The 27944-nt window shown below is 48.1% G+C and overlaps 1 non-coding gene across 1 annotated transcript in view; it reads right to left on the bottom strand.

Annotated features, from left to right (window-relative positions):
* Positions 1–27944, bottom strand: part of LOC123772841 (uncharacterized) — a 32371-nt gene that overhangs the window by 1655 nt on the left and 2772 nt on the right. The window lies entirely within an intron of this gene.

The following is a 27944-nucleotide window of genomic DNA, read 5'->3' as shown; positions in this document are numbered from 1 at the left end:
CTACTCCTTTCCCAAATGTTTTGTGAAAAAAAATAATGTCCTTAACCTAACTGCTACTCCTTTTTCAAATATTTCATGAAAAAAAAGTGCTGAGTGTAATAATACACCATTTTCTGGGTGAGCCCCGTCTGCTCCCTGAAGCTATCCAAATTGACATGTGCCATTTTATTTTGGGTGCATCAGTCACGGGAGTTTTTTATGCCTACCGGAGACCACGAGCCACAACCTGGTCCCCTCAGAGGCACTGGAAGCAATGACCTACGAGCATTCTACATTTAGATTATGTCAAACTTGCCATTGACTGGGAAGGGCGCCCAGAAAGATAGGCGAAACAACACAAACCTCCAGCTGGTAAAAATTGCAACCTACGTCCAAACAGCAAAATAAACAAAACCACAAGGGCTGTGATGAGGGTTCGAACATACACCCAAGATGATCTCAGATGCTGCCTTAGTCGACTAGGCCACGACATGGTGAAAAGAATTGCAATCGGGAATCCCCTTGTGGATTTGTTTATGTGATGCATCACGCTACTGTGATTTCCATGTGTAGAGCAAAATAACTCCCACCCAGAAGAAAACAAACAAGCAACACCTCATCCAACTATTGCAGTCACTTGTTAGTGACTGCGATAGTTGGAGGGGGGCCAGATGTGACAACTCACCCCATCAGTTCGAGAATGATGAAAAACCGCCGACCGGAGGGAGGGAGGGAGGGTGTCAGGGAGCCTCTGGAGCACATCCAGAAAATGGCATTTCATTACATTCAATGCTGATTTTCTTTGGGGAGCCCCATCAGCTTCCTGAAGCTAACTACCCACAGATAACTAACAGAGGAACTTATCTGGGAGACAGCAGCACCGCAGGTCTCAAAACAAAGATGAGACAGCAGGTCACAACAGACATTCCAAAGCAACACAAGGCCAAAGAGGGCCCCGGAACATTCATTAGATACCTGGCGGCCAAGACCCTGTTCGACCTCCAATCCCCCCACCCCCCAATCCCCGCCCGAATGTTGACCCAAGACAAATTCCCGAAAAAGTTTCTAGAGCAACATACTTCCACACATTATGGGCATGAGGGTAGACCGCAGGCTGGCTAGACTTAATGACACTACGGACAACCTGAAATACATGAGCCCTGGAACAAGGAACTAGGGAGGCCGGATCAACCCAGAGCGTGTCCACTGCCACCGAACCACTGGCCTGCAGGTAGCGATGTAAAGCCACCCCAGGCCTTGAGGTTATCTTGAGATGGTTTCAGGGCTTAAGAGTCCCCGCGGCCCGGTCCTCGACCAGGCCTCCTTTTTGTTACACACCCCCAGGAAGCAGTCCGTAGCAGCTAACTCCCAGGTACCTATTTACTTCTAGGTGAACAGGAGCATCAGGACGAAAGAAATTTGTTGCCCATTTGTCTTTGCCTCCACCGGGGAACGAATCCGGAACCTCTGGCCTACAAATCCGAAGCGATGTCCACTCAGCCGTGAGGCACCTTAACCCTTAAACTGCGCATGGCGTATATACACGTCATGAGTAACATGTCCCACCGTGCGCATGGCGTATATATATGCCATAGTGCCAGGCATGATTCAAGTGTCCCACAGTGTAAAGAGGTCACCCATCTCATAGCCAGGGGCGATTGTAAACAGACGCCATGTTGAAAAAATCTAGTGCAGGCCTCCTTTGTCTCCCAGGCCTTAGTTAGTGACCAGACATCATGGCGAGCGCTTCACGACCCAGCGTTCGACCTCGCTCAGCGCACAGTGCCGCACAGTCATTGACAGAAGACGAAATTACTAATGAATTGTTCAAAGACGTTGATGAATCTGATATTGACGACTCAGATATAGATGAGGACTATACACAGCCTGAGGATATAGAAACAACGGATAGTGAAAGTGAACATGTTGGTGCCAAGAGGGTGAGGATGCTACGAGAGTCATCCGCTACTACTCAACACCACTTCGCATCCAAGCACATAGTTCATGTGTTCCATTGCCAGATTATGATATGATCGACGAGTCTGAAGCAGGTGAATCATTCTCTGGTTTTAGTGATTTAGAATCGGAGAATAGTTTTGCTACGCCTGCTAGTGCCAGTCAAAGTTTCGTCGCATCAGCTGCCCGCCCAGCTAAGCGCTGCCGCATGGAACAAAATAGCGACAATGAGGAACAAATCCCCTCATCTTCCAATAGGGTCATTCCATGTGAATCCACCAAAGGCCTCCCACTACAAGGGGCCTCGTAGCCTGGTGGATAGCATGCAGGACTCGTAATTCTGTGGCGCGGGTTCGATTCCCGCACGAGGCAGAAACAAATGGGCAAAGTTTCTTTCACCCTGAATGCCCCTGTTACCTATCAGTAAATAGGTACCTGGGAGTTCGTCAGCTGTCACGGGCTGCTTCCTGGGGTGTGTGTGTGTGGTATGGGGAAAAAAAAGTAGTTAGTAAATAGTTGATTGACAGTTGAGAGGCAGGCCGAAAGAGCAAAAGCTCAACCCCCGCTGTTACGAACCCGGATCCAGCGTCCAGGCCGGGAGCAGTGACAAACACGCCATCTGTGGGTCAGCTCCCGAAACCCCCTCCAAGCGAACGACGACACCTAGTGAGGACAGCGTGTACTGGCCTCGAGGACCAGTTTCTAGTCTGGTTCAGCGCTCAACACCGCCGCTCCTGACCTCTGGTGAGGTGGTGCTCCGACGACAGCGCCATCTATGGAGTGGATATGTCGGGCGTTTGTATCTGAGCCTGTGAGTGTGGTGTATTAGTGTCCCGGTTATTAATGACGTGTCTGCTTACAGAGCCGACCTGGGACCACTGTGTTGAAGGTGGAGTCAGTCTACCCGAGGCAGCCAGTCTCCATACAGTGAAGTTTGCTGCCGCTGTCGTGACGTCGTCCCCCCGGAAGAACACTGTGGTGTGTTAAGCCTGCCAGTGGAGTGGCAGTGAAAGGATTTACCCGGGACCGACGGTTGGAGACGATAATCCACTGGGGTATTGAGGACAGGAGGGTGATTTGTGATATCACACGAGACTCCTGTCTAGGGCGTACCTCTTTTATCGTTCGTGGAGTGGCCGTACCAGCCTTGGTGGCTCAGTACCTGCCAGCAGACCTGCTGGACGTGTGGTTGACGGCCTCCACGACGGTGCCCCCAGTGGACCTGTGTTGTGGCTGACCTGTGGCCAGGGTAGACTCGGCGTTCTCAGAGGACACGTCTTGAGGCCACGAAGAAAGCACCGCGGACTCAGCACCTAGCTTCAAGGATCCATAGTCTCCAGCAGAAGACTACAGTGTTGACCCCCGTTGTAAAGTGTTAATACCCCTCCCCCTTGTGTACGTTTTACTTTTATATATTTAAATGGTGAAGGTTATATTATATTATATTAAGTTCTTACCTTCCTTTCCCTACTCCCTTTAAGTTACTTGCGTCACGGATCGCATCCCTTGATAGCCTCTACTGGCTTGGGGCCGGATATATATCTTCCTCTAACTACATCAGAGTAAGAACCCCGTTGCGTCCCGAGAGGGCCGTAACACCCGCAAACACAACTAGGTGAATACTCGACCCTTTCTAAATCTAATGAAATTTTGTAAAAAAGTAACCCTAGACCACAAATGAAATTGTGTAAAACATTAGAGCTCAATCTGCTTTGGTTCTTAAATAGTAGGTCCATGTTCAATGGGCTCTCATCCCATTAATGCGTACATATCGTAAAAAGGGCCAACTTTGACCCTTTATCAAGTCACGTCTATTGTCCAGAGAGGTGTGAAATTTGGCACACCAGGACAACTTTTGGTGCAGAATACAGCAGTGTATTAAAAAAAAGTAGTTTGGGTAGCCATTCAGCTACCAATCCATGCTAAAATCACTGCCAAATTTTGTTGTGAGAAATTTGGAGACGTAATCTCCAAATACCAATTTGGAGACCACTTACTCATCACCAAAAGATCTAAATGCCATGATATTTTGCAACGATGTGTAACAAGCACAATATTATACAGTGATGCCATAGCAACTCTGTTGTATCCATATGTCCAGAGGTGGCCCACTTGAAAGTTGGCCAAAAATTTTTTTTTGCAAAACTAGCCAACTTTCAAGGCAAAATATCTCAATATACATCATTCCCAATTTGGTTTTGAATGACATCATTGGATAGAGCAGATTTTTTTGTACAGGAGTAACTTTTATTTAGGTTAGGATCTGAATTTCTAGTTCAGCCAGAGGACTCTGAAAATGACATACCTTGGTGCGATATCGAAAAAATCAAATTATGATTCTCCATCTTCTTTGTGCACTGATCATGACTGCTAGCAAATTGATATCCAAACTGATTGGAAAAATGTTAAGCTTCATTGGGTAGAACATTTTTGGGTGGGATTCAGAATTATTATTAAACAATCAGTGCTATTTTAGGTTCCTGTTCTATATTTATCTTTTTATCTTTGTAGTATCGTGTCAGCAGGTCAAACATTGCTGTTTACTTATTTGTGTATTTACTTGCAATAAATACACAAATAAATAAAAAGCAATATTAATGTTAATGTATTACAGGTCACACTTGAAATTACTGTATTCAGTTAGTTAAATAATTTGATTTGAATTCAATTACAGATACGTCATGAATCAGGATTCCATTGGTTTATTGCCATGTACTATTGCTAGCCATGAGCGTGGCTCTTCTGAATGTCACTTGACAACCTACACTCCCAACAAAGGTTTGAAGTTTCTAAAACAGTATAGTGCAGATGATCCAAAACTGATAGCAAAGTGAAGTGAACTGAACTTGGATGGAGAATCTCAAGTATGCCTCCATCATGAAGCTTTGCTGTTGAAAAATTTGAATTTTTGCAAAAAACTTGATGCAATCCCTTCAAGAAGAAGAAATGCCATGTAAAGCGAAAAGATTTGCGACCAATCACAGTAGCTACTGCAGAGAAAATGTCAGATATGCTGAATGTCAGTATTAAGCCTGGCCAAAAGTTGTGCACATCATGCAGAAAGGAATTCGACAGTAAACAGGTAAGTGAGTCCAGCTCTACTGAATCTGATGGCCCTGCTGATAATATGGAAATCTGTGAAAGTGTAAACACAAGTTTATCAGTATTAGGCATCTCACCTATTAAATATCAACGAGTCAATGCAAGGGATAAGCATGGTTATGCAAAGTGTAGGATTAGCTAAACACAGGAAATAATTGCCGAGCAGATTGCTGCAATTGGAAATATTGATTACCAAAACCTGTTGGTACCAAGCTCTAGCCAACTCAACTCTAGCCAAGCTCAAGCCAAGCAAGTCACAAATTGCCAAGACTTCAATAAACTCATTGAAGAAATGAAGCTAAAATTTGATGTAGCAAAGCGCCAAGAAAAAATACAAATCCTAACCCTCGTGCCACAAAGCTGGTCTATCAAAAAGACAATGGAGCAGTTCAAAGTTTCATAATACATGGTTTGCGAAGCTAGGAAGCTGAAAGAAGTTTAGTTTAGTTCATTTATTATGCACCCCATACCCATCTTGTGGGTGGTAGTGGAAAGGGTTACAGAGGCACATAATGGGTTCAGGGACTGAACCTCACAATTCATTTAGCTAAGCAAGTTACAATCTTGATGAGCTAGTTACAAAATTCAGTATAAGTCATCACATCAACAACAGGGAATACTAGCAATTCCTAAGAAAATGCAGGGCAAGTCAGTTCCTGAGGAAGTGAAGGAAAGGGTAGTACAGTTTTTTAAGGGTGAAGAATTTAGTCGAATGTGTCCCGAAAAGAATGGAAAGAAAAAAACCAGCGTTGAATGTAATGAAACGCCATTTTCTGGGTGAGTCCCGGAGGCTCCCCGGAGCTATCCCAGGCTGATATGCTAATGTCAGACTTTGGCATCAGTCATGTGTATGGAGTTCTTAGGCCTACCGGGGACCACGGCCAGAACCGGGCCCCTCAGAGAGGCAAGGGGAGCAATGGCCTATAGAAGCCCCCGTGTAGTTGGAAGCATTCTATGTCTGCCATCGACTGGAACAGGCACCCAGAAAGGTAAGCGCCCCAAAACAAACCCCTATTCTGGTTAAAATTGCTACCAAAAACCGAACTAGTGGATAGAACTCCCCAACCGAAAACAAGCAAACTAGTGTGACGTCACACACTGCCGCGCCGCTGTCTGCGCAGCTCCCCCCTCCCCGGGAGGGGGAAGGGGGAGCCCTAGACCCCCCGCGCCGGCTACCCACACCTCAGTTCTTGAGGCTGGATGTCAAAAACGCGAAAAACCGCCGACCGGAGGGAGGGAGGGATGCCGGGGAGCCTCCGCGACTCACCCAGAAAATGGCGTTTCATTACATTCAACGCTGGTTTTCTGAGGGGAGCCCCGTCGGCTCCCCGGAGCTAACTACCCACAGACAGAAAAAGAGGGACTTACCCGGGAGGCGGTCGTCGCTCACCCCTCAAATCGAAGCCGAGACAACTGGCTGCAACCGCCGACCCAAAGCAACACAGGCCCGACGAGGCCCAGGGACATTCACAAGGTAACGAGCAGCCAGGACCCTGTTCGACCGCCAAAATTCCCGCGCCCGAATATCAGACCAAGACATATTCCCAAAGACGGCAGCAAGAGCCGCGAACTTACGAACGTCATGGGCACGGGGATAGACCGCAGGCTGGCTGGACCTAATAACCCTGCGGACGACCTGAGAGACCCGAACCCGCGAACAGGGAAGAAGGGAAACCGGATCAACCCACAGCGCGTCCCCGGACACAGAAGCTGTGGCGCGCAAATAACGGCGAAGCGCCGCAACCGGACACAAAACATGATGCACCCCCGACCTGACCAACCAAGCATCAACCACCCATGGACCCCTCCGGAACGCAGCAGTCTCATTCTTCGCCAGAAAAGAAGGAGACGGCTGCAAACGAACAAAACTATCACCACGACCAAAAGAGCAGAAACCCCTGCGCCGGAGGAGAGCATGAAGCTCCCCGACCCGACCCCCAGAGGCCAAAGCCAACAAGAAAAGAGCCTTGGAAAAACAATCCTGGACCGAAGGGGCCACAACGAAACGAGGAGATGAAAGGAAAGCGAGCACTCTGTCCAAAGACCAGGACGGCTTAGGCGACGCATGAGCAGGCCGGAGGTGAAACAATGCACGAGACAGCTTGCGAAACGGCGCAGACGTAACATCGATACCGAAAGCAAGCTGAAGCGGCTCCGCCAGCGCCGCACGATACGAAGCGACAGTGTTAGGCATAAGATGACGGTCCTGAAACAACCACGAGAGGAAGGACAAGACCACCCGAACAGACAAGGAGCTAACACGACGAAGACGCAAAAAGAAACGGAAGGACCGCCAGGAAACTTCATACAGTACTGCCGCCGAGAAGAAGCCCTCAGGTGGGACATCAACAAGGACGCCACCTGATCACCATAGAGATGATGATAGACTCGAGTCAAAAAAACCATACGCGAAGACTCGAGGAGAAGATCGAACCAGCAACGTGACGTACCGGCCCGATCTGCTGAAAGAGGCAGAGCCGCGGAAAAACCCTCGGGTTCGGACACCTAGCAACCAGCGCCTGAAACCAAGGCTGGGCCGGCCACCAAGGGGCCAGAAGGACAACTCTCCCCCGGTAAGTCTCTAAGCGAGTCAGGACCAGGAGCAACAGCCGAACCGGGGGAAAGAGGTACAGGAACCCCCACCTCGACCAGTCGAGCCGAAAGGCATCGACCCCGACGGCCTCGCAATCGGGGAAGGGCGCCGCATAAACGGGAAGACGCCGCGACCACGCCGACGCGAAGAGGTCCACTTCAGGGCGCCCGAACGTCAGGCAAAGCCAACGGAAGGACTCGTCGTCGACCGTCCACTCCGTGGAGAGGGGAACGAAGCGAGACAGGGCGTCGGCCAAGACGTTGGACACGCCCCGTACGTGAACCGCCAGGAGAGCCAAACCCCGAGAACTCAGCAGACGAGTCACCCGAAGCGACCAACCCCAAAGAGACAAGGACCGCATCGAACCCCCGCGGTTCAGGCAATGAACCACCGGAGAGCAGTCCGAATGGAGCCGAATCGTCGATCCGCGGGCCACCCGAATCCTCCCCAGAGCAAACCACACTGCCGCGAACTTCCGCACCGTGCTGTGAGCTCGACGGAAGGACGGATCCCAACGCCCCTGGCCGGCCTGGTGAGCACTGGTCACAAAACCCCAGCCGAGAGACGACGCATCCGTGTACACATCGAGCGAGGGCTCGGGTAGGCGCCAAGGCACTGAACCCCGAAAAACCCGAAGAGGAAGCCGGTGACGCAGCAACCGACGCAAGGCCCCCGGGGGTTGAACTCTGCGATCGTGAGAGAGGCGGAAGGGGGAACCCCGAAGGAACCAGAACAGCCGTCGAAGCTAAACCCGACCCGGCGGGTAGACCACCATCGCGAAGTTCAGGCTCCCGCACAGCCCCTCGAGCAACCGCCGGGTGACCCGAGGGCCCTCCAGAAACAGACGAAGGCGGGACCGCAGCCGCAGGAGAGACTCCGGAGGGAGAGACAAGGAGGCGGTTCGAGAGTCCCACACGAGACCCAGCCAAGTCCGAACCTGAGAGGGAACCAGATGGGACTTCCTCCAGTTCACCAAGAACCCGAACTCGACGAGCTGGGAAAGAACCAAATCCCTGGCTAGCAAGCAAGCTGACTGGCTGGGAGCCCAAACCAGCCAGTCGTCGAGGTAGGCCAACACCCGAACACCTAGGAGACGCAAATGAGCCACCACAACTCGTGTAAGGCGCGTGAACACGCGAGGTGCCAGGTTCAACCCGAACGGGAGACAACGAAAGCGGTAACTCAGACGCCCCACAACAAAACCGAGCCAGTCCCTGAACCGCGGATGAATCGGGACATGCCAATAAGCATCCCGGAGGTCCAGGGACACCATCCAAGCTCCCGGCTCCAAGAGGAGCCGAACCTGAGACAGCGTAGTCATCCGAAAGGAGGGGCAATGAACCCAGGGGTTCAGACGGGACAAGTCCAGAATGAACCGCAGGTCCGCGCAGTCCCGTTTCGGAACCGGAAACAGACGGGAAACCCATCTGAGGGACGACGTCGTTTCGACGACGCCCAAGCGTACCCACTCCAAGACGACTCGACCGAGCGCAGGGGAAGAAACCTGCCCTGCCAGCCCCGACCCCCCAAAGGGGGGAGGGGCCACCCAACGCCACCGCAGGCCGCGAGACACGACCCGAAAGGCCCACGAATCGTGGGACCAGGCGCGGGCGAACAGCGCAAGCCGCCCCCCCATCGCCCCGTCAAGGGGGCAAACCGCGAAAGGGCCGGCGACCCTTACGAGACCCAAAACCCCGCACAGCGAGAACACCGCGCCGACCAGACGAGGAAGGGTCCGCAGGAGGAGCCAACCCCAAACCTGACACCAGAGGCCTACCACGACGAGAGGAACCCCGAGCCCTGGCACGACCTTTCCGGGAAGACCCACCCCGGGACCCCCGGAAAACCAACAAGTCCGACATCGGACGACAAGCCGCCGACGCAGCCTGAATAAACTGCGCCACGGCCGACTCCCCAAACAGGAGAGGACAAAAAGGTGAAGAACGCCTAAGAGCCAGAGCCCAAGCAGATTCCACGGAGGAACCCAGCACCGCCTGCCGACATGCGAGACGGGAAGCATAGAACAGGGAAACCGCATCCCGCAAAATCGGCGTGAACAGCTTCAACAAGGCAGCCGATGAACGCGCAGCCGAGGACAAGGTGCCGGACCCTGGGACGGACCCATGCGTCCCCACATCCTCCATGAGCCAATCCGAAGACAGCTCCAGGAGGGAAAAGAACCGCAAGGCCGAACACAAAAGGCCCCGGGCGCGCAAGTCCTCCGCAACGAGCGCCGCCGAAAGGGAGGGAACCTGCACATGGAGCTGAATAACGCCCACATCGCGGGGAAGGGCAGGGGCAAACAAGCACTCATTCAGGTACTCAAGTTCACCCCCCAGGAAAACCTGAAGCACCGTGGAAGCTTCCCGCCACTCCAGCGTGCGGGAACGACAGAAGGAATGCCAGGAATCCAGACCAAACAAGGGGCAGTCTGCTAGCCAGGACGACTCCGGAACCTCGTAACGGAACCAGAAAGGGAACGAAGTCCCAAACCTGAACGTGGACGGATCCATTTCCGAGGCATAATCCGGGTCACGCAGGAGGTAAGCTGCAAAGGCCGCTCGCACCACACCAGGTTGGATGCGATAAGCCGAAAACCTCCGGAAGGACGGAACCAACGTACCCGGGGGAACACGGAACCGAACCCGGGGAGGGGCTGACACCAAATCCAACTCGTACGCAGAGGGGGGAAAAGAAAACCCCACTCCTTGTAACAATAAGCCCCGCTCAGTGGGAAGAAAAACCCAGGCGGGGCCCAAGGCCCCCAAGTCAGCCCCTCCCCAGCCTCGAGGTCCGTCACCACAGGACCCGAGGCCGAGTCCTCTCCCCAAGCCCCGACCCCACAAGACAAGGACGGAGCAGCCGGAAAAGCTGGAGGAAGGGGGGGCCCACTGGTCAGACCCTGAAGCTTCGGCCGGGAGACAAGACTCGAATGCCTCTGCCGCCCCCCCGGAAGGGGCAACCCCCGAAGCTGCCCGAGTCTCGAGATCAAGTAACCCCTGCTCCGACCCCGAAACCCTCAGACGCTTCGGGGCCGGAAGCAGGGGCGGGGGACCAGAACGAACAGAAGGGGAAGGACGAGGAGGTGCGGACTGAACCAGGATCGAAGCGACCCCCACCCCCAAGTCCGGGTCTCGAAAAGCAAAGCGGGGCAGCCCCGGGGCATCCGGGGAAGCAACCAACCGAGCGCGTTGCAACAGACGAAACCTAGACTGCAACGCACGTGCCGCCTGTACCCGAATAGAATCATCAGAGGATTAGGTAAATTGAGTCACAAGCAAGCAGCAACACTCACAGGACTCAGGGTCGAAAGTATCACCGACCCAACAGGCAGCGTGGCAGAGGCAAAAACAATGAGGGTCACCCTGAGACAAGGGGACCGAGCAACCCTCAAACTCGCACACAACGAGTGGAGACTCCGGGGTCACATCCATCGGACCCACGCGCCCCCTAAGGGATTCCCAGGGTCCTGAGCGTTTACTTGAAGAGGACTCGCGCTCAGGTAGTCCCAGGCAGGGTGCTGCAAACCGGCGCCCAAAACTACCAAGCAAACTTCTAAAGCTGAACCCCAGGGACGTGTACACTCACGGGGACCTAGCAGGGGGCGCCACCGAAGAGAACAGTGGAAGGGCAAAAACAAACTGAATAAAATGACAGAACCCCCCCACCAGGCAAAAACAAAAAGAAAAACAAAACCCCGCAAGAGGACAGCGAACCCCAAGGAACAGAGCCGGCCGCGATGTCGGGAATTACAAGCTGAGCAGCACCCTGCGCCCCTTACCAGTGCAAACTGCCTCTTACCTGCCGGTAACAAGGGAGAACAGAACACCCAAGAGCCCAACAGGCGGCCGAAAAACCGAAAGGTAAAACGGACCAGCAGAGGCAGACCCCGAGGAGCCTGTGGAAGGTGGCCCCAAGCCCCAAGGGCAGTACTTACAGGGCACCTAGGGAAGGCAGCCCGAGTACTGAAGATAACTCCTGGCTCTCGCACCCACAAAACTAACACCACACGCAAAGCACAGTGCAGTAGCGACACCGGAGCCAGAGCACACGACCATCGCCTATAGCATCAGCCTCAAGAACTGAGGTGTGGGTAGCCGGCGCGGGGGGTCTGGGGCTCCCCTTCCCCCTCCCGGGGAGGGGGGAGCTGCGCAGACAGCGGCGCGGCAGTGTGTGACGTCACACTAGTTTGCTTGTTTTCGGTTGGGGAGTTCTATCCACTAGTTCGGTTTTTGGTAGCAATTTTAACCAGAATAGGGGTTTGTTTTGGGGCGCTTACCTTTCTGGGTGCCTGTTCCGGTCGATGGCAGACATAGAATGCTTCCAACTACACGGGGGCTTCTATAGGCCATTGCTCCCCTTGCCTCTCTGAGGGGGCCCGGTTCTGGCCGTGGTCCCCGGTAGGCCTAAGAACTCCATACACATGACTGATGCCAAAGTCTGACATTATCATATCAGCCTGGGATAGCTCCGGGGAGCCGACGGGGCTCCCCCCCAGAGAAGTCATAATCAGTGCACAAGGAAGATGGAGAATCATAATTTGATTTTTTCGATATCACACCAAGGTATGTCATTTTCAGGGTCCTCTGGCTGAACTAGGAATTCAGATCCAAACCTAAATAAGTTACTCTTGTACAGAAAAATCTGCTCTATCCAATGGTGTCATTCAAAACCAAATTGGGAATGATGCATATTGAGATATTTTGCCTTGAAAGTGGGCTAGTTTTGCACAAAAAATTTTTGGGCCAACTTTCAAGTGGGCCACCTCTGGACATATGGATACAACAGAGTTGCTATTGCATCACTGCATAATATTGCACTTGTTATACATCATTGCAAAAGATTATGGCGTTTAGACCTTTTGCTGATGAGTAAGTGGTCACCAAATTGGGGTCCAAATTTCTCGCGACAAAATTTGGCAGTGATTTTAGCATGGATGGATAGCTGAATGGCCACCCATACTGCTTTTTCAATTACAGTACATTATTCTACACCAAAAGTTGTCCTGGTATGTCAAATTTCACACTCCTACAGGTAATAGAAATGATTTAACAAAGGGTCAAAGTTGGTACTTTTTGTGGCATTTACGCATTAATGGGACGAGAGCCCATTGAATATGGACCTGTTATTTAAGAACCAAAGCAGATTGAGCTTTAATATTTTGCAAAGTTTCATTTGGGGTCTAGGGCTATCTTACTACAAAATTTCATGGCATTTGGAGAGGGTCGAGTGGGAGCCATAGGTGACTTTTTGGTGATTTGAGATGGAATGATCCAATACCTTTCCCTCATCATCCCTTCCTGCCCCTACTGTTGTTAGACCTGCTTCAGCTTCTGGTCCAAGGAATCCTCGCCGTGGTGCAGCTAATGGCTATCGGAAGACAGCAGGTTTATTTGTGTGGAGTGATGGGGAAGATTTTGTTTCACAAATTCCCGACTTTGACAATAGAGATGTGGGAATTACAGATCTTTTCCCTGATACAGGTGACGAAAAGAGCGAAATGAACTTCTTCACTGCATATTTTGATGAGCCGCTCATGGAACATATTGTTCACGAAACGAATAGACTTGCAGCTGATTTCATTAAAGGTGAGGATGTATCAGAATTTTCACGATTACAGCGTTGGAAAGAGACAACTGTAGGTGAGCTGTATGTGTTTTTTGCCATATGTATGTTGATGAAACATTGTGTGAAACAAGTATATCACATTATTGGAGAAAAGACAACACTGTTCCAACACCATTGTTTGCGAAATATATGTCCCGAGACCAATTTCTGATACTCCTACAGTGTCTTCATTTTGCAAATAATGCAGACGAGAGACAGAATGATAGGCTTTGGAGGGTGAGGCACGTGCTACATGACCAGATTAGAAAGTTCAGAGATTACTACATACCAGCTCAGAAGCTGGTTATTGATGAATCCCTTGTGCTTTTCAAAGGACGTGCTGCCTTCAAGTAGTATATTCCCTCAAAATGCCACCGATTTGGATTGAAGTTCTTTGTGCTCTGTGACTGAATCAGGAATGGTCCTACACACGATACTGTATTTGGCTACAAATGTAGACATTCCTGCTAATGCCCAACATGGCTTCTCAGGTAATGCGGTGAAGGCACTGCTTGCACCATATCTGAACAAGAGCCACACATTGTACATAGATAACTATCATACCAGTCCCTTACTAACCAGGTTCTTGCTTGATAATAGAGCTGGAGTGTGTGGCACAGTAAAGCCAAAATGAAGGGAAATGCCTGTGTTTGACACTGTTATGCAAGTAGGTGATTGCGAGGTAAGAAAAAGTGGTGAAATGCTTTCAGTCCGGTGGAAAGACAGATGTGAAGTGAACATGTTGACCACCATTCACCCTGGTACAATGGTGGACAGTGGCAAAGTGAACAGAACAACAAAACAAATAATATATAAGCCAGATTGTGTGATGGACTACAACATCAACATGCATTTAGTCGATAAATGTGACATGATAGTGGGTGCTGTAGAGTGTGTACGGACAACAGTGAAGTGGGAAAAGATGATGATTTTCCACCTTATTGACGTAACAATGTTGAACAGTTACAACATGTATCTTGTGAAAACAGGTAGAAAACCATATTTCTGTTTGTTTAGTTTTCAGGTTGTGAAACAATTACTAGGTAAGTTTGGCAAAGATACTCCTGGCATACAAAGACCCATTCGGGACTCAATATTGGACCATGCTCCTGCACCCAGGCTCACTTACAGGGAGGCCTTTCTGGTACACCAAATCAAGAAATTACCATCAACTGGAGTGTGTGCAGCAGGCCAGCGTCGGTGCGTTGTGTGTTACAGCACAAAAATGAGGCCACAGAAACGTAAATTAGTGTTAACATGGTGTGAAACGTGTGCAGTCCCTCTGTGCCATGTCAACTGTTTTGTACAGTATCACAGTCTCCAGGACTAATAAATGTCTAATACTTTTGTAAATACATGTACATATCAAGTGAATTTTAGCACTTTCGCCCGCCCGGCTAAGGTTAAAAAAAAAAGCGGTATGTGCGCGCGGCGTTTTTGTCGCTTAAGCGTCAAAACAAAAATGTGTATACTCTTTTTACTCTCCTGATCTTAGTTCTCGAGCTACGTACAGGTATTTCATTTTGGTACCAACGTGTTCGCAATAAAATTATCTAGAAGAACATCAGTAAAAAAGGTCACGAAAGGTATAGGGATACCAGCACCAAATAAAAACCTACGTAGATGACTCGCCGTGAGTGCCCAACAGCAACAAAATGTTTTTACTCTTGGGATTGTTATCACCTCCACTTGTCCTACAGCGTTAATTTTGGTATCAATGGACTCGCAATGAAATTCCCAACACGGTGATATGAATATAAACATAGAATAATGGTCGCGGCCCACCTGCAAGAGTGTGGGAAGTGGCGGAACTGTTACCCAGTATCGGTGACGCGACGACACGTGTGATTCGGCGCTTTGAAAGTTTATACTTATTTCACTGTCCTGACATTATTATTCTATGTACGTCATTCATTTTTGTGCCAATGTGTTCGCAATAGAATGTTCTATGAGCCCGTAGGTAAAAAAGATCAACAAAGCGTAAGATAGAATAGCGCCAAATATAAAACAACGCGGGAACATATCAGTGAGCGTCAAACACACACGAAATGGTTTTACTGTACTGTTGTTATGTTTGTCAAGTTTATACTTGTTGCACACAGTTATTTTTGGTTGTGCATTGATCAGAATAAAATTCCCTAAACAGACATATGCATATAATACATGATATGGGGGAAGCATTACCAGTATAAACGGCTAAAGTCACCCACCTGCAACCCGTTTGGGACACTCATGCAGACACACGCTATACCCAAAAAAAATCTATGAAGGTTCGAGTCTACTTACGGCAGTTTATGTGATACAGTGTTCATTCTGGTATCAAAATACTCGTTTCAATTTGTAGTTCATGCGATTTTCAGAATCAACTGAATCGCTGGAGGTTCAACATTTGAGTCAGAGTCAGAGTCATCTGACAAAACCATCTCGTCAAATGGCAGTGTGCCAGACATTTCGGGTTCTGATTCGGTTGCTGCTTCAGCTTGAGGTGTTGAAGTGAACAGAGGCCGCCTCACACCAGATGGTCCGAGAGTTTGCATGGCGTCAGCATAGGCAGGACCTGTGTCATCATTTATGTCTGGAGCGTGCCGCAAGTGTTGAGATACTGTTGCTGTTTGAGGCCAATCTTCCGGGTCCCAGCGCAATAGGGCCCAAATTGCCACCTCGTGGAACTGTAGCAATGTTAGCTTTTTTTGATCAGTTGTGTTGTATTTGTACAAAACAAAGGCATTATGCAATGCCATTTGCAGGAAATAAACGTTATCTTTTTGGTCCACTTGTGAGTTTTCCTGGTAAAATGGTAATACCATTTGATCGAAGTGGTCCACACCTTTCATGAACTTATTGTACCATGCAGCCTAGTGGTGAGAAAGAGAACCTCATGGCGCGCAGTTTGAAACAAACCCAAAATATATCGGATTAAAATTGAATTTTATACAAATATTTTTTTGAGGACATCATTTTATGTCCACATTGCGGAAGCGGTTAGGCAAACAGGACTCCAGGTTATGTCCTGATCCGCATAAAGCGTTAGTGTATATATTGAAAAAAAAACAAAATACATTGTATATTTCCTTTAAAATATACCATTTTGGTGCGCATACTTGTGACAATAATATGTGAGCACATAGTGAATTTATACCAGTTGTATTAATAATACAAGGTCAAGTAACAATAATTGGAACAATACTAGCGAAAAAAATTATTGTAAAATGGGCCATAGATACTGTAAATAATGCCGCGAAAATAAATTTGTGGCAACTCGGGCCTTTTGAGCCTCCACGCACGACACCTCCTTGACGCAGCACCTTTGAGCACTCACTCTGTGACATCATCGGCGAACTTGTCGGCTCAATTACGTCATTGGTAAGTACAATAGAATTTTTGTATTTTTTTCCTGTGCTCAGGGAACACAAATTAACATTTTTAGAACACAAAAAAAATTTAGAATTTTTTTTTCTTGCGCACAGTGTAAAATCTCCTCAGGACCCCTTAACTGCTTATCACTTTAACGCAACCAGACCGTAAATATACGGACCACTTGGCTAACGGGTTCCGCAACCGCGCAGTAAATAGCTGGCCGAATTAAAAAAAAACATATAAAATCATATTCTTATTCGATCGACTTGGGGTTAGTATGAAAATGTTTGCCATTAAATTTCCGTTTTCTCTAATAGGCACATGGCCTATTTGAGAAAACGGCATTGTATTGTAACTTAGAGGAGAGACTATTGAGTTGTTGACACAACGAGGGTAATCGTCCACTTCACACACTCTTGGTGTGGGCCGCGATCATGATTCTACATTTATATGCATATGTCTGTGTAGGGAATTTTATTGCGAGTTCAGTGATATAAAATATAACGCTGTAGGATTAATGTGGAGCTGACAACAAACATAAGAGTATGAACATTTTGTTGCTATTTGGGCGTCACGGCGAGTGATCTACGTTTTATTTATTTCATGGTGGGATAGCTAATGCTTTGGTGACATGTTATACATATGATCTTGTAGAGAATTTTATTGCCAACACATTGATACCAAAATGAAATACGTAGCTCAAGAATTGGTGTCCGGTGAGTGAAAAGATTACACACTTTTTGGTGTTAACGCTCAAGAGCCCAAAACGCCGCGCGCACAATGCGCTATTTTTTTTCATGGGGCGCGCATTAAAGTGTTAAGAATTAACCAAAGCATCCACCTCCAATGGACCCCTCCGGAAACCAGCCACCTCATTTTTCGCCAGAAAAGAAGGAGGGCTGCAAACGAACAAAACTACCTTCAGGACCAAATGAGCAGAACCCTCTGCACTGGAGAAGAGCATGAAGCTCCCCAACCTGACCCCCCAAAGGCCAAAGCCAACAAAAATAAGGCTTTCATAAAACAATACCAGACCAAATGGGCCACAACAAACCAAGGGAAGGAAAGAAAAAGAGAGCACTCGGTCCAAAGATCAGGACAGCTCAGGCAGCGCATAAGCAGACCAAAGGTGAAAAAACACACAAGAGAGCTTGCGAAACGGAGCAGAAGTGACATCCACTCCAAATGCAAGCTGAAGCAGCTGCGCCAATGCCACACGCTAAGAAGCAACAGTATTCAGCATGAGAAGCTGGTCCAGAAAAAACAAGAAAGCAAAGACAAAACAATTCTAACAAATACAGACGACACCCTACAAAGTGAAAGGAAATGTCGGAAAGACCGCCAGGAGACTTCATACTTTCGCTGAGAGGAAGACCGCAGGTGGAACACTATCAAATAAGCCACCTGATCACCATACAAGCAGAGATACACCCGTGTAAAAAAAAAAAGATGCGACGAGCGGAAGAGTAAGTCGAGCCAGTGAGATACCTCACTGGCCCGACCCGATGCAAGAGGCAGAGTTGCGGAAAACTCTAGGGTTTGGACAGTGCCTGAAATCAAGGATAGGCCGGCTACCATGGGGCCAGGAGAAGCACTCTTCCCTGGTAGGATTTGAGCCGAGCGAGAACCCAGAGCAGCAGCTGGACTGGGGGATAAAGGTATAGGAACCCCCACCGCAACCAGCCCTGCCAGAACGTGTCTACAGCAAGAGCCTCACAGTCGGGGAACAGCACCACATATAATGGGAGACGCTAAGACCAAGCTGATGCAAAGAGGTCCACCTCTGGGTGACACGGGTCCTCCCCTTAAAACAGCTGAAAGCGGGACTGCAGCCGGAGCAAAGCTGCAGGAGGGAGAGAGAAAAGGACACTATCTGAGAACCCCACACAAGGGCCAGCCAAGTCAGAACCTGGGATGGAACCAACTGGGACTTCCACCACTTCACCAGGAACCCAAACCTAGTGGGCCAGCCAGAGGCTTAGGGCCCACGCAGGAATATCCCTGCAAAAAAAAAAAAAAAAAAGCAAGCTGGAAAAGAACCAGATCCCTGGCTAGCAGACGCACATACCGGCTGAGAGCCCCACACCAACCAGTCATCAAGGTAGGCTGGAACCCGCAGACGGGGCATCATCACCCTAGTTAACTGTGTAACACTGTAAAAGTGTTTGGTTTAGGTTAATACATACATAGAGTACATGAGTCACAGACAAGGATCTGAGAGGCGCCAGTTGTCTGCCTGAGATCTCACACCTCAAAGCGTTAATGACCCCAAGTGACCTGAGGTCAGATCATGAGAATTTCACCTTGCTTCCGCTAAGCGTATAATTGGAGCCGGGTAGCCTTCAAACATGCCGACGTTTAAGGAGTGGCTTGGTAGTGCCGGAGGCTATCTACTTGTGGGCGGAGTTAGCTACTAGGTTCCCCAATATAAACTCGGAGAGCTATCCAGCAAAAAGGATTAACGAGACAGAACAGCAGACGAGCAGAGCAGAGGCCAGCCGTCGAGATAGGCCGTCACCAGACGGGGGGTGACGCTGCCTGAAAATTGCAGACCCCCCCCCCCCTCTCTATTCAACTTAGACTCAGTCCTCGGTGAGTTGAACATTTAGGTGACTTGGTCGTGTTTTCATATGTTGTGTGATGATCAGGGGCAGTCAAGTTGTAGGGTTCTCGAATTCTTGGATGATGACTCACTTTGCATATTAAACTGGAACATTTTAATTGAATTGCTAAATTATGATACTTCATGTGAAATATAATTGTTGAATGTATTATTTAAATTGTGTTTAACTTTGTTCCCTAGAGATTTGAGTTGAGGTGAGAAAGCCTCTGTGGTTACTGGTTTCATGATATTAACGAGTACATGTTTGGAGTTGATACATGGTAATAACATCTTTTGAGAATATTTTGATACAGACAAGTTCCATTCCTTGTCTTGTATGTAATGATCATGAATGGATGGTGGCAGCATTTCGTCTTCTACTATCTACTCTTCTACTTCTACTATCTACTCTTCTACTTCTACCTATCTACACCTCTCCCTCCACCCCTCTCTAAACTCTCACTTTCAACTAATGACCCTCCTCGCTCCTCCCACCTCTCTACCTCTCACCCCAAACCCTCACTAATTACTTCACTATTCATTTCTTTCCTTTCGTTTTCTCTTATACGTTTGTGGCAATGATTCTGTATTCTAGAGTTCTCTCTAGAGTTTCGGGTAACTGATCAAGTGACGGCGCCTTGTAGTCGTAGCACCTAGGTTGTCGAATACCTAGGTTACAAGGTGTTGAACGAGAGAGGTTGCCTTAGGAACTCTGGAGGGTGCTCTAGAATAGTTAGCTAACTGGGGACGGGATAACGGACTAGAGAGAGCTGTTTCCCCCGGCCTCGTTAGTTAACTGGGGGGTGGAATAATGGACAAGATAGAGCTATTTCCCCCACCCCCCGTTACAATGTTGGCAGCGGTGTTGAACAATGTTGTAGGTAGTTGGTGTTCTTTTAACATTGTTCAGTCCCACGTGTCTTTTTGCCGCTCAGGCGCTATCAGGGAGATCTTGACAGGTGTTTATTATTCGCGAGTTAGCGAACTTGTTTTCAGGTTAGGAGATAGTGATTCTCTGGTGTTGTGTTTAGTGATTTTGTGAGTTTTGTGTAGTTCAGGGAATGTTCACCAGAACTTGCGTGTGTAGTGATTTATGTTAGTAATAAGATTTGGCGATTTGGGAACTTAGCGTTGTTGGTAGTGCAGGTCAGCTGAGTGTGACAGGTGACCTCGCATGTCCCACGGGGACACCCAGCCACCGCTGGTCTCCAGGTCAGTGGGGAGTGGCAGGTGTAGTTTTTAAGTAGTGGTTCTGCTCAGATTATTGCGATCGACTGTTTTACTCCATTTGAACGCAATAACCCGAGGTGTACTGGTATTGTACAGCATGCTAGTGTGGATTAGTATGTCAGTAGACTTCACGTTGGGGACGCTCGACGTTAGATAGTCTGGTCACAGGGGTGACAACAGTTTGGAGTTGTTGAACGGCGGAGATGCTAGGGAAACACTCTGGGTCACGTAGGTGGCTGTAGGTTAAGGGTGGGAGTAACGGTTAATTATGTACTTAAGATTAGGAACGGTACAGTTAAGTTTAGGCTAGTGTTTTGTCTATTAGTGTTGATTTTTTTTTTGTGACAAGTTAAAGGTAGTGATGACCTTATTCTCTCTTCTCTAAACTTTCCTCTGTTACTGTTTTATGTTCCACCAAGTCAGTATCATTCAGTGTCAATTGGATTATTTAAATTTAAGTGTAGTCGTTGCCAGGAGGAGAGCGGTATGACTGGACTGTGTAACCCTATACAAACTACAGGGTCACATAACATATCTTGGGAGCACGATATTGTCGCCTTTCTGTTCACCCACAGGTGGGAGCCAGAAGAGAGGAGAGACGCACATACAAAAGAGGGAGACGGCTGCTGTGTACCATACTCACGGGCGTTTATCACCACCACCACGACCAGCCCACTACCTGGAGGTCATGGCTCCACCACCATCACCGCCCCAGGGGACCCCAAGATGCAGCCTCTCGGTCAGTCAACATTGGTCTACCCAGTGGACCCCAGGACGGACGGACCCCAGCGGACCCCAAGACGGACGGACCCCCAGTGGACCCCAGGTCGTTCTGCAGACGACCCCAGACGACCCAGTAAAGATGGAAGAGGAGCAACAACGACTCCAGTCTGTCCCACCAACATCGGTCTACCCAGGATGGACCCCAGGACGGACAGACCCCAATGGACCCCAGGTCGCTTGTCAAAGACCCATGGGAGGAGGAAGAGAGAAGAAGGAAGAGAGAAGAAAGAAGAGAGAAGAAAGAAGAGAGAAGAAGGAAGAGAGAAGAAAGAAGAAAGAAGAAGAAGAAGATAAGACAAGCTGAGTGAGACACGATACCTAGTGTCCCTTGCTGGTGTCAGCATCATTGCATGGAGCGTAATTGCAAGACAGGATCGTTTGCCTTGACTGGCTGCCCCTCCTACAAGCATGTTGCTCTGTTGAGTGATTCTTCCTGTGTCATGCGGATTTGATGTGGCTGTCAGAAGTAGCTCTCTGAAGGAGGCGTGCTGGAGCAACAGGGAGGAAGAAGAGTAGGATGGGATTTCTACTGTTGGCAACTATATGAAGGTCTCGAAACTTGTAGTCCCTATAGCTGTGAAGAACCCCAATATACGTCTCTCATGGTGACTGACGTAGGGCCAATTACAGATCAGCTGGGACAACCGAATTCCACGGTCCTGTGCACAGTTCAAGTAGTAACGGCTTTCGGGTTGACCAAGTGTTGTTGTGCGTTAACGACGGAGAAGCGACGGAGGCAGTTGTGTTGAAGAAATGTGGTACAGGATTATCTACAAGACCAAGCAGTGACGTCGCCCAGCCAGAGACAATGGACGTCTGTCTACATATTTCATTTTTTAGAGTAGGATGATGTATATTTGTTTAGCTAGGATGTATTCTTTTCATTAATAAAGTTGTCGCACACAGCTAGCTTGCTTTAGCAGTGTTGCAAAAACTTTATTTTCGGGGAGAAGGGGAGATGTAACACTGTAAAAGTGTTTGGTTTAGGTTAATACATACATAGAGTACATGAGTCACAGACAAGGATCTGAGAGGCGCCAGTTGTCTGCCTGAGATCTCACACCTCAAAGCGTTAATGACCCCAAGTGACCTGAGGTCAGATCATGAGAATTTCACCTTGCTTCCGCTAAGCGTATAATTGGAGCCGGGTAGCCTTCAAACATGCCGACGTTTAAGGAGTGGCTTGGTAGTGCCGGAGGCTATCTACTTGTGGGCGGAGTTAGCTACTAGGTTCCCCAATATAAACTCGGAGAGCTATCCAGCAAAAAGGATTAACGAGACAGAACAGCAGACGAGCAGAGCAGAGGCCAGCCGTCGAGATAGGCCGTCACCAGACGGGGGGTGACGCTGCCTGAAAATTGCAGACCCCCCCCCCCCCCTCTCTATTCAACTTAGACTCAGTCCTCGGTGAGTTGAACATTTAGGTGACTTGGTCGTGTTTTCATATGTTGTGTGATGATCAGGGGCAGTCAAGTTGTAGGGTTCTCGAATTCTTGGATGATGACTCACTTTGCATATTAAACTGGAACATTTTAATTGAATTGCTAAATTATGATACTTCATGTGAAATATAATTGTTGAATGTATTATTTAAATTGTGTTTAACTTTGTTCCCTAGAGATTTGAGTTGAGGTGAGAAAGCCTCTGTGGTTACTGGTTTCATGATATTAACGAGTACATGTTTGGAGTTGATACATGGTAATAACATCTTTTGAGAATATTTTGATACAGACAAGTTCCATTCCTTGTCTTGTATGTAATGATCATGAATGGATGGTGGCAGCATTTCGTCTTCTACTATCTACTCTTCTACTTCTACTATCTACTCTTCTACTTCTACCTATCTACACCTCTCCCTCCACCCCTCTCTAAACTCTCACTTTCAACTAATGACCCTCCTCGCTCCTCCCACCTCTCTACCTCTCACCCCAAACCCTCACTAATTACTTCACTATTCATTTCTTTCCTTTCGTTTTCTCTTATACGTTTGTGGCAATGATTCTGTATTCTAGAGTTCTCTCTAGAGTTTCGGGTAACTGATCAAGTGACGGCGCCTTGTAGTCGTAGCACCTAGGTTGTCGAATACCTAGGTTACAAGGTGTTGAACGAGAGAGGTTGCCTTAGGAACTCTGGAGGGTGCTCTAGAATAGTTAGCTAACTGGGGACGGGATAACGGACTAGAGAGAGCTGTTTCCCCCGGCCTCGTTAGTTAACTGGGGGGTGGAATAATGGACAAGATAGAGCTATTTCCCCCACCCCCCGTTACAACTGCATGAAAACGCGAGGAGCCACATTCAAACCGAAGGGAAGGCAACAGAAGCGGTAAGCCTGTCACCCCACCACGAACCCCAACCAATCTCTGAACCCTGGATGAAAAGGAATGTGCTAATAAGTGTCCCTCAGGTTCAGAGAAATCATCTTAGCGCCTGGCTCGAGAAGAAGCCGGACCTGGGACAACATGGTCTTCCAAAAAGAGGGGCAAGGAATCAAACAGTTCTAATGGGACAAGTCCAGAATGAACCGAAGAAACGCACAGTCCCATTTCGGAACCAGAAACAAGCGGGAAACCCACTTCAGGGATGAAGTCATTTCGACCCATTCCACTCCGAGATGACCCGACTGAGGGACTGGGAAGAAGCCTGCCCCACCAGACCCTAGCCCCCCTATGGGAGGAAAAGCTGCCCAATGTCACCAAAGACTGAGGAGATGACCTGAAAAAACCCACGTATCGTGGGACCAAGTGTGGGCAAATAAAGCCAGCCTTCCCCACCCATCGCCCTGTCAATGGGGCGACCCGTGAAAGGGTCAATGCAACCACCGAAGCAGACTTCTGTACAGCCTGTCTGCCAATTTTTACCACCACACTGACCAGACGAAAACGTCCCTGGGGAACACACCGGCTCCAAAACAAGCACTAAAGGCCCACCTTGACCTAACGAAGCCCAAGCCCTGGCACGACCACCCCAAGAAGTCCTAGAATGACCCCTCCCGAACACCAACAAGTCGGAAATGGGCGGCAACTAGTAGAAGCCACCGTCAAAAACTGCACAACATAGTTATCCGGAAATGACAGAGGACAAAAACGGAGACAAAGACTGCAAAGCCAGGGCCCAGGCCAAATCTAAAGAGAGAGCAAAGACGGCCTGCAGACACGTGAGATGGGAAGTGACAAATATATAAACCACCTCCCGGAGGATCGGCACAAACAGGTTCAACCGGGCAGCTGAAATGAACCCGAGGGGAAGTCGCACCCAACTCAAATTCATACAGGGAAGGCAAATATGAAAACACCTGCCCCTGCAGAAAGAACTCTGACTAGATGTGCCCAAAAGGCACAAGGGCCCAAGCAGGGTCAAACGCTCCATGCGGACTCCCTCCGAGCCCCTGGCACCCCCAACACAGGCTCCAGTAACCCCCGGCACAGGCTCCAGGGCAGATCCCTCATCAGCACCCACCACCCCTGAAGAAAAAATAAAAAGCGGAGTCAAGTGGAAAAACTTTAGAGAAGGGAGTTTGCTGAGTTGACCCAGAAGCCTTGGGTCGGGAAAATCGGGCTCAACCACCTTCGCACCTGACTCGGAAGGGGCAATCCCCGAAACCACACGAGCCTCATCCTGCCCCGACTCCGAAACCATCAGATGTTTGGGAGTCAGAAGCACGGGGAAAGAGTGGGGCGAACCACGCCCACCTGGGAAGGAAATGGCAGCGAGGACAGAATGAAGGTCGAAGCGACAAACACCCCCAAATCTTGGTCCCTAAAACCCAAGTGGGGCTTTCAAACGGGCAACCAACCTGCCGCATTGCAACAATGAAAACCTAGCATGCAATGCAGCCGCTGCCTGACCCCTATCTTCATATAAAACTAGAGAAACTAAACAGATCTCCACCAGAAACAAAAGAAAAATGCCAGCCGAAATGAGAAAAAAAAAAAAAAAAAAACTGGCAGCGAGAAAGAATCGTTGGCTGCTGCATGTGCAAGCTGGACACAGTGCACCCCACCCAGCAACAAATCACTCCTTACCCAGGGCAAGACAAAAAGCCCAAAACCCCCGACATACCCCAAGGGCGAAGTCTACGACAAGCGATGTAGACCTCAACGGGAGTGAGTCCCGAACGCCCAAGGAAAGATAACCCTAAAATGCAAGGGTAGTACTTACAGGGCACCTAGGGAAGTTTACCCAAGGCACATGCAGCCCTGCATACCAAGAACACCTGGCCACCACACCACACACACTGCTGGTACAACCCCACAGGGCAAAACCCAGAACAGGAAAGAGAGGCTAAAGGTGACATCTGACCACCAGGCACATCAGTCAAGAACTGATGGGGGTGAGCTGTTGGCTCGCTCGAGTCGGTCCCCTCCCCCCTCCACCCCGGCTCACTCACTCATTAGTGCCCCCGGGCACTAATGAGTGAATGTGATAGTTGGATGAGGTGTTGCTTGTTTATTTTCTGTTTGGGGGGGTTATTTTGCTCTGTTCGGACACAGGTTGCAATTTTTACCAGCTGGAGGTTTGAACTGTTTTGCCTATCTTTCTGGTTGGCCTCCCTGGTTGATAGCAAGTATGACATACTCTAAATGTAGATTGCTCATAGGCCATTGCTCCCTGCACCTCCCTGAGTGGACCAGGTTCTGGCTTGTGACTTCCGGTAGGCATAAAGAACTCCTGTGACTGATGACCCGAAACTAAGATTTTACATGTCAGTTTGGATAACTTCAGGGAGCCAACGGGGCTCCCCACAGAAAATGTTCTTAATCTAGTTAACAAAGATGTGGGAAATTTCCCACCTAAGTCTATTTAAATTTAATCAATTCCTATTTAAATAATAATGCACCTAGAATTATATTTCTGTTAGTGTGTATAATTATTATATCTAATAGGAAATAAACATGGCAGTTACAATGTGAAGAATTATGATTTAGTTTCTACGTAATAAAGAAAACGTGACCACCATGTCAACAATTTTCTGTAAATGAAAGATCACACAGTATTTGCATATGTTCAAAATTCAACGAGTCCAGTCTGAAGGCTGAATTCCCTATATATTAAATCTATATATTAGTATCAATTTCAAAGAAATAAAACTTTAAACAACTCTCCTTTCAGGAATAGAAAAAATTTATATGGAGCATGAATGCTCCCTGCCCAAGAAGGAGGGAGAATCGCCATATTGTACACAGCCAGTCAGGATACACGAGATGCTGTGTTGGTCTCGTTATAAATTAAGATTCCTATAGAATCACCACTGAATGACCTGGGCTACAATCAGGAAAGTATATTGTTCCATCTTTGACATAGCAATAGTGAATGGCTATTCTTAATAATTAGTCAGAGGTGGTTACATAGAAGGAACAACCAGCCCTGAAAGGTGAGTTTTCCCAAAATTCAATCACCTTAAATAGTACAGTAATTAAATATTAACACTTTCGCGCTATCTGAACGCGCCGGCGCGTCCGGTTTCGTCTAACGTAAACGCATAGTGGACATAAAGTTATGTCAACTTTTAAAATATTTGTATAAAATTCAATTTTTATCCGATTTACTTTGGGTTTGTTTTAAACTGCGCGCTATGAGGCTCTCTTTCTCACCACTAGGCTGCATGGTACAATAAGTTCATGAAAGGTGTGAATAACTTCGATCAAATGGTATTTTGTCCCAAACGGGTTGCAGGTGGGTGACTTTAGCCGTTTATACTGGTAATGCTTCCCCCATATCATGTATTATATGCATATGTCTGTTTAGGGAATTTTATTCCGATTAATATACAACCAAAAATAACTGTGTGCATCAAGTATAAACTTGACAAACATAACAAAAGTAAAAACATTTCGTGTGTGTTTGACGCTCACTGATATGTTCCAGCGTTGTTTTATATTTGGCGCTATTCTAACTTACGCTTTGTTGATATTTTTTACCTATGGGCACATAGAACATTCTATTGCGAACACATTGACGCAAAAATGAATGACGTACATAGAAAATTAATGTCATGAGAGTGAAATAAGTATAAACTTTCAAAGCGCCGTGCGTCGTCCCGTCACCGATACCGGGTAACAATTTCACCAGTTCCCACACTCTTGCGGGCGGGCCGCAATCATTATTCTACGCTTATATTCATATCACCGTATTGGGAATTTCATTGCGAATCCATTGATACCAAAATTAACGCTGTAGAACAAGTGTGGAGGTGATTACAATCCCAAGAGTAAAAACATTTTGTTGCTGATGGGCGCTCACGGCGAGTCATCTTCGTAGTTATTTATTTGGTGCTGGTATCCCTATACGTTTCGTGACTTTTTTTACTGATGTTCTTCTAGAGAATTTTATTGCGAACACGTTGGTACCAAAATGAAATACGTAGCATGAGAACTAAGGTCAGAAGAGTAAAAAGAGTATACACATTTTTGTTTTTACGCTTAAGCGATAAAAACGCAGCGCGCACATTCGGTTGGCTGAGTGACCTTTGCGGAGAGCGCGAAAGTGTTAATATAAATTTTTCTGTGAAGCGCTATAATGTGAAATTTTGGCAGGCTGAGGTGTGGACTATGCAAAACCATGAGTTAAGGGTCCTACAACTTAAGACACTACATCATGCAAGCGACGCCAGAACCCATATTGTCAACGAGGGAAGAAACCGGGCCCACATAAATCATACATGTTCAGACAGGAACTTCAGCTTCTGACTCATTAAGCTGTTGCTCCATATAGTTACTAAATCAATTCTTCTATAAAA

The sequence above is a fragment of the Procambarus clarkii genome, chromosome 12 (assembly GCF_040958095.1).
Source record: "Procambarus clarkii isolate CNS0578487 chromosome 12, FALCON_Pclarkii_2.0, whole genome shotgun sequence".
Taxonomy (NCBI): Eukaryota; Metazoa; Arthropoda; class Malacostraca; order Decapoda; family Cambaridae; genus Procambarus; species Procambarus clarkii.
This window is presented reverse-complemented; position numbering and strand designations above follow the sequence as displayed.